The sequence below is a fragment of the Colobus angolensis genome, unplaced genomic scaffold, assembly GCF_000951035.1.
Source record: "Colobus angolensis palliatus isolate OR3802 unplaced genomic scaffold, Cang.pa_1.0 Scaffold23, whole genome shotgun sequence".
Taxonomy (NCBI): domain Eukaryota; kingdom Metazoa; phylum Chordata; class Mammalia; order Primates; family Cercopithecidae; genus Colobus; species Colobus angolensis.
The window spans coordinates 3,846,425-3,853,865 of NW_012115488.1; positions in this window are offsets into that span (position 1 = coordinate 3,846,425).

Sequence of the window (7,441 nt, forward strand, 5' to 3'; positions counted from 1 at the left end):
ATCTCGGCTCACTGCAAACTCTGCCTCCCGGGTTTCACACCATTCTCCTGCCTCAGCCTCCCGAGTAGCTGGGACCACAGGCGACCACCGCCACGCCCAGCTAATTTGTTTTGTATTTTTAGTAGAGACGGTGTTTCACCGTGTTAGCCAGGATGCTCTCCATCTCCTGACCTCATGATCCACCCCCCTTGGCCTCCCAAAGTGCTGGGATTACAGGCGTGAGCCACCGCCCCCGGCCCCAGGCCTTTGGTTTTGTTTGCTCACATTTTTCAGGACTGTTATCCATTTTAATTTTGCTTTACATTACGTAACTTTAAACTTGGGTGAGGAGAAACACACGGTGCCTCCAGCCCCTGCCTCTCCTCCTTTTCTCCTGATACACACTAGTAGAGAAATATTTCATGGAGGATCATCCTTATTGAGTATAAATACAAGAGCTAAAATTTATCTATACCTACCACCAAAACACACACAAACACACACTCTTATCACACACCATTTTGACTCGAGGAAGATGCACTTTTCTGGGTTACTCCAGAATGTGATTTTTAAACTGTATACTCTTCTTTTGTGTGAAACTTCTCTATTCTACATTCCACTTTTCATTTATTAATGAATAAAACATACATTAGTTCCCTAACTCCCTGCTTCTATGTTCTTGAAACTTTCTTTTAAAAATATTCTACTTAATTCATTCTACTTACCTCTTCTTCATTCTGTCTCTTCTGTCACTCCTCGGTGTCCATTTCTATAATAAATCGGTCACTGCATATTTGGGATAAGCTATATTCTTGTTCTTAGCATATTAGAATGCCCATTCATTATCCAATTATGCTGTTTGCTCAAGGCAGACTCTTACAGTGGAATAAAGAGAGCTCCTTCTTACCTTTTTAATTTACTCTTTTCAGGGGAAACTCATGACAGAAATACTTAAGTGGATATATTTCCCTCAGCAAATCTAGCTATGATACATTAGAAAGTTGAGGATGAATATTTAAAAATTATCCCTGGAAGAGGTTTCACTCAGTGATGAACACGTACTCTGCACACCCCTTCTTCCTGGAATTATCAATCTATGAATACCAATTAAAAATCTGTTTTTTAAAACTCATATTCATAACTCTATTAATACAAGAATATTACTAATTAATCAAGTAAAAAGAAGGCCATAGAAACATCAGTTTCTGTGATCTTTAGTTCAGGGATGTTTTGACCCATATGGAAATAGCTACCTCCCAGTAGATCAATATGCTTCATAACCTTACGTGAAAAATGTACAATTAATGTAATATATTTTTAAATTTTTGTTCAAGAAAAAAATGATAGGCTTAGAAGATCATTTTCATCATGCAAAATTATAATTTTTAGGCCTATCCAGAAGGTTGGTCCTTCCAAACATTAATATCAACCATGCTGCAATGGTTCAGTTGACATTCAGTCTGGCAACTGGCTAGTTCTCTTGAGCCAAGCAATGCATTCAGTAAGGCCTAAACTTATAGCACCGAATTTAATTTTACCAACAGGAGAATTTCCTGGTATTGCTATCAGGAGAAAAATCTTTTTCCCTCATAACAGGTCAAAGACAGAAAAGCAACAATCATTTTGCTTTATTTGTCTTGAGAAATTAATTCTCAAGTTGACTCAGCTCCCATACACAAACACAAACAGAGTGTGATTTTGGCACAGGGAAGAGTTTTTCTTATGTTTACTCTTTTCTTTTTCCTGCCTCGAATTCTTTATCAAGGCTTCGTTTCTGAAACTCTCAACTCTACGAAGTTTAAATCATGCAACTTTTAATGTCAATGTACAGCTTACTTATTGGGTCTTATCATCATTTCATTCCAATTTTACAGGTCATCCATAATCTCCATTTCCTACGTGGTAGAGAAACCACACAATCAAGTGTTTTCTCTTAAACAGCTTAGATGAGATTTTCTATTTCATTTGCGTTCTCTGTGGATATTTTGTGTGACCTCAGTATTGTCCTTCCTGTTGTATAAAGGAGTCATTTTATTAAACCTATCTAGCTTATCCATAATCTCATATACTCACCCTTTCTTGTTTATATATAACTACGTATAGTCATACTTTATAGACAGAATCAACTGCATACAAGCATGTGATACCCGTACTCGACTTAAGGCTTTTAAAATGTTTACATACATTGTTAAATTTTATCATAAATCTTCAATTATTCTGAGAATAAACTGCTGACCATTGACAATCCTTAGCCATGATAAGCAATCTTTATGTTTCCTTTTTCATTTTTTAGTAGAACTGACTGAAAGTGAGTTATAAAATTTTATTCCTTATCCTGTTTGGCTTTTATGACCTACCATTATTTCATTTTCTTTAGGTGTTTCTCTATATAAAGTATATTTTAGAAGTAACTCCAACTAAGTGACAAGCACAATGTTCTTGATATTACAGTTATCAAACTGTCCATAATATTGGTGAACTTTTGAGCTGCTATAAAACTAGTGGAACCTCTTCTTATTGCATAAAATCACAGAATTACTTCTGAATGTATCAGAGTCACTGATTCATAGTATGAATATTTCACAAATTTTCTTTTAAGATAACATTTTTAATTTTTTGTTAATTATCTATAGAAAATTGTCAATATCAATTGTCCATTATTCAGATAACAATAATTTTATTTGAACCTCTTTCTCACAACAAAATCATAATAATTCTCTCATTCTCACTTGATGACGAGTTGCTGCAAATGCTTAACAAAGTTTTATCTGTAGTTGATCTTTCCACTTAAATACATTCTTCATTTAGTTTCCAGTATTCCTAAAACTACATTTTCATCTGCTTTATAATGGTCTAGAAGTTTATTCACTGGTTACTCAATCAACTTAAACTCTTCTCTTTACTTTTCCAGTGCTCTATAATTTGACGTCTCTGTCACACTAAACTCAGTACTCCATAGCTAGATCTTCTATATTTAATCAACTTCTTCATTATCTTTAACCTTCTATGCTAAATCCCATCTTTGTAAATGTTTATGTTACTCCCCTACTCATAATGCACTTTACTCCTCAAAAGCATAATTTTGGAATTTGATCCTGGTACCATAATGAATTGTATGTCTCTTTATCTTCATGGGTCTGTCTTTACTTATGTGTAAAGCACCAAAATAACAATACCTACCTTACTAATTTTGAAGGGGATTGAAATAATATATGCAAAGGTCATAGCATAGCAAAAGTACCTGATATGCCATAACTGCTCAGTATAAGCGAGTTACTATATTTTCTTCTAAAGTCCAAATTATAGTTATCTATGCCAAGAAAGTGTTGCTACTTATTGCTTTGGGGAATATTTTTACTTCTTCATATAGACTATAAGAGCTAGTCTTTAAAAGGAAAGAAATCTAAGTTGTGTTGGAAAGAATTCAAATACTGGATACAGAATTTACTGTTTATGTTGAATTCTTTGCTTGAACATTTTACGAAAAGACACTACCTTCTTAGATGGAGCTGAATGCTCCAAATAGTTCTGTTGGCTTGATATATTTATCTTCTTCTTCAGGACAAATGTGTCTTTCCGCAATATATATTCACTAGTCCACCTACTATTTGTTGAAATTACAAGAGAAAATAAACCATAACGGATAGTTTCTATCTACTTTTGTGTTTTTGTTCTCTGAGATAAGAATTCTAAGTCATAAAAGTACTGTTCAGATTTTTATAGATGCTAATGAATAGTTCTGCCACTGTATCTTAATAAACTCATGGAAAGTTAAATCTGCACTGTGTTTTTTACGTTTATCTGATTTGATTTCCATTGTATTACACATGGTGATTTGGGCCAGAAAAGAAACTGTTTTTGGTTGTTCAAATACCAATGTTATCATTTATGAATTTAAGGTAAGAATTTAATTATAAATCTTCTTTTGGTTTCTACCTTTTAATAGCTGATCATATAGGATAAATTATTATTTATCCTACAGAAGATATAATTATCTTATATTTTTCCTTATTATTTTGTAATAAGAAAAAATAAGATTATTTTCTGTAGGATAAAATAAGATTATCCTTCATGCTCATGTGTATGATAAACAATTGCTGGGTGGGGAGTCTGAATCACAATAGGAATAATTATATTAATTGCAATGGCAATAATAAAAACATGCTAATTATAAAAGGAAAAGGAGAGGTAGAACAGAAAGTATGAAAAATAGATACTTACTAACGTTTATAAAAGATTTACTATGTGCCAGGAACCGTACTTGATACTTTGTTGATTTTAATGAATTCTCAAGATAACATACAGATAAATATAATTGACATTCCAATTTCAAAAAAATGGAATCTAGGTTTTAAAGAGTTTAAATTATTCATTCACTGAAATGTGTCTAGTAACGTGATTGAATTTGGAAACTCACATGGGGATAAACAAAAAAAAAATTGTAAAGGCACGTATTTTGAGTACTTTCTTAGTGAAGTTAAAATTTTATTTGGCACATAATTATCACTCAGTGACTAAGATAATATTGTCAATATGGACCCTGGTCTTGTCATTTACTAATAAATATTAATGATTTTCTGATAGTCTCTCTATCAAATCTTGTTAACACATATACAACATACATATAATAGAATATATGCACACAACATATTCAAATGTAAGACTGGGATAGTTCCTTTCTGTCAAACAGATAATATAAACATAATATATCCACATATATATAATTTTTTCTGGAATTAGTGGAAAATATTCTTTATAATCTACGGGAACTTTCTGTTTAATGACATTGTTTCAAATTTAGCACCAAAGGAAATATGAATAATGGTTGGTTTCAGAATGTTTGTTTGTTGTTATTATTATTACTTTTTTAATTGAGACAGGGTCTTGTTCTGTCCCTCAGGTTGGAGTGTAGTGGTGTAATCACAGCTCTACCTCTTGGGCTCAAGCGATCCTCCTATCTTAGTCTCCTGAGTAGCTGGGATGACAGGCACATGTCACCATGTATGGCTGGTTTCAGAAACTTTCAAAACTAGTTGATATCTTCTGTGCAATTTGAATATAGGTTCACTTCAAGCACCTTAAAAGTAAAACGGTATACCTCCAAAAATTGTTGTATTCCTTAACAAGACATAACATAAATTACATTACTTTGTCATTTAAACTTTAGATTATGTTGTAGAGTCTACTGGAAAGAAGAAAAACAAGAACATGAAGGAAGTTTTTTTGTGAGAGTAATGTAGCATTCTAAAAATTACTTCTATCTTCCTTAAATGTATATTGTAACATATCCATTGTAAAATTAAAAGTATATTCACTAGCTTAGCAAGTTGATAATCTACATTGCGAGTTTAGCCAGAGTACTACAATGTTATGTCAGAATTTCTTGAGATAGCATAAAATGAAAAAAAAATGACAAATGTAAAATAGCAAGTCACGTACTACATTTTCTAAAAATGGGCAATTTATTTTTCCTTCACTAGAAACTAAACTATATACTAGAGATGATGATCAAATAACTAGCTTTTTTCAGTAGTATTTTTAGAGAGGAATTTAGTGTTGTTTATTTCTATAATAATCATTCTGTACTATTTTGCAGAATATATACTATAAAATATATTTTTATTAGCTGAACAAATTGATTTGAGATGTAGTTTTAGCTATTTTATCATTTTTTGCTTTGACTTCATAAATGCAGTTCTCATGCTCAGCCCATTAGGGCAAGAAAGGCATCTTCCATATGAGCAGAATAGAAATGTTAATGAACATGAGTTCATGAAGACGGAGCCTCAATCTAAACCTGACAATTTAACTATTTAACTACAATTTAACTCTTTCTCACGTAACAAGAATATTGTTAAGTTTATTTAATATTCTTATTGCTAAATAAGCTTATCAATATTCTTGTTACATGAGAAAAACATGCATGTATGAGTTTTCTTATACATTTCTTAGGTGGTCAATGTGTGTAACCAGGCCGAATGTCAATCAATACAGAATTGTACATAGTTATTCTTATACAAAAAAATAAATAAATAAGTGAACTGCCTCCCAGTTTTAAAAACACTGCTATGGGTTGAATGTGTCCCCCAGACAAGCATGTGTTGGAAACAATCCCCAATGTAACAGTACCGGAACGTGGGGCCTGATGATTAGGTGATTAGGCTTTGAATATGGAGAGAATGGATTAAGGCCATTAGAGTGGGAGTAGATTTGCTATCTCAGCAGTGGGTTCATAATGAAAGGGGCAGTTTGAGTCCCCTGTCTCTCGATCTGTCCCTCTCTTTTTCCTTTCACCATGTGATGAACTTCTGCCATGCTGTGTTGCAGCAAGATGGCCAATGCCAGATGCTGTCAGCTTAATCTTGGACTTCCCAGCCTCAAGAACTGTGGGAAATAAATTTCTGTTCATTATAAATTACTCAGTCTATGCTCTTCTGTAAAACAGTTTAAGAAAAAAAATTCAAAAGAATAAAAGACCAGGAGACATTTGCTATTTAAATTATATACATTTATAAATGTGAAAGATATTTTACACGTGAGTCAGTCATAAGATTATGATTTGAAGCTACATATTTGTTTCTTGTTTGGTAAAACTCCGACTGAAATTATCAAGGAAAAATAAATGTGAAAGAAGAGAAAAAGCCTAAAATCTTCAGATGTCACACACACTTAAAATCTTGAAAGTGCAAAATAAAATTATGGAAACAAACCTACTCTGTTTCACATTTTTGAGAAATAAAAATATTTGAGCAGTGACCTATACAATTTATTTAACTAATTTCTTTGGAAAATGTCAGTTGCTCTATATTAATTTTTTTTAAAAGAAATAAATTAAGAGCCACATAAAAGGCACACAACATCGAAAAGATTATCTCATTCTAAGAAACCAGAAATAATATTCATCAAGAGAACAAATGTATAGTGTGACATAAAACAGTATGTGACATATTTAACTTAGATTTTCAATGATAACCAAGCTGACATTGCATAGAAGAAAACTTCCAAATACCAACCAAGACTATATTCAGAAAAAAGAATTATTAATAACAATATAATTGATACAGTAAAACACAGATTACATGAACATAAAATTGAATTAGTAATTCAGTATTCAGCTTGAGAGTGTTTCCAAAAACACAGAAGAGACTAAATTAATAGTCATTCATTTCCCAATAGCCATGTTATTATCCCCTCTGCATCCTCCTAGACATTTCTCAGAGTCTTTACATGTAGATGGGGCCATTTATCTAACACCTGCTATTAACATGTGGCCAAGATATGTCTTCCTTATGTATTGAATTTTCTTGTCTACCATTACATGTAGAAGTCCAATAATAAAGGGGCCAATTTTACAAAAAATATAAAAATCCTAAATGTGTATGCAGTTGACAACAAAGCATAAAAATCACACAATTGGCTGGGCGCGGTGGCTCACGCCTGTAATCCCAGCACTTTGGGAGGC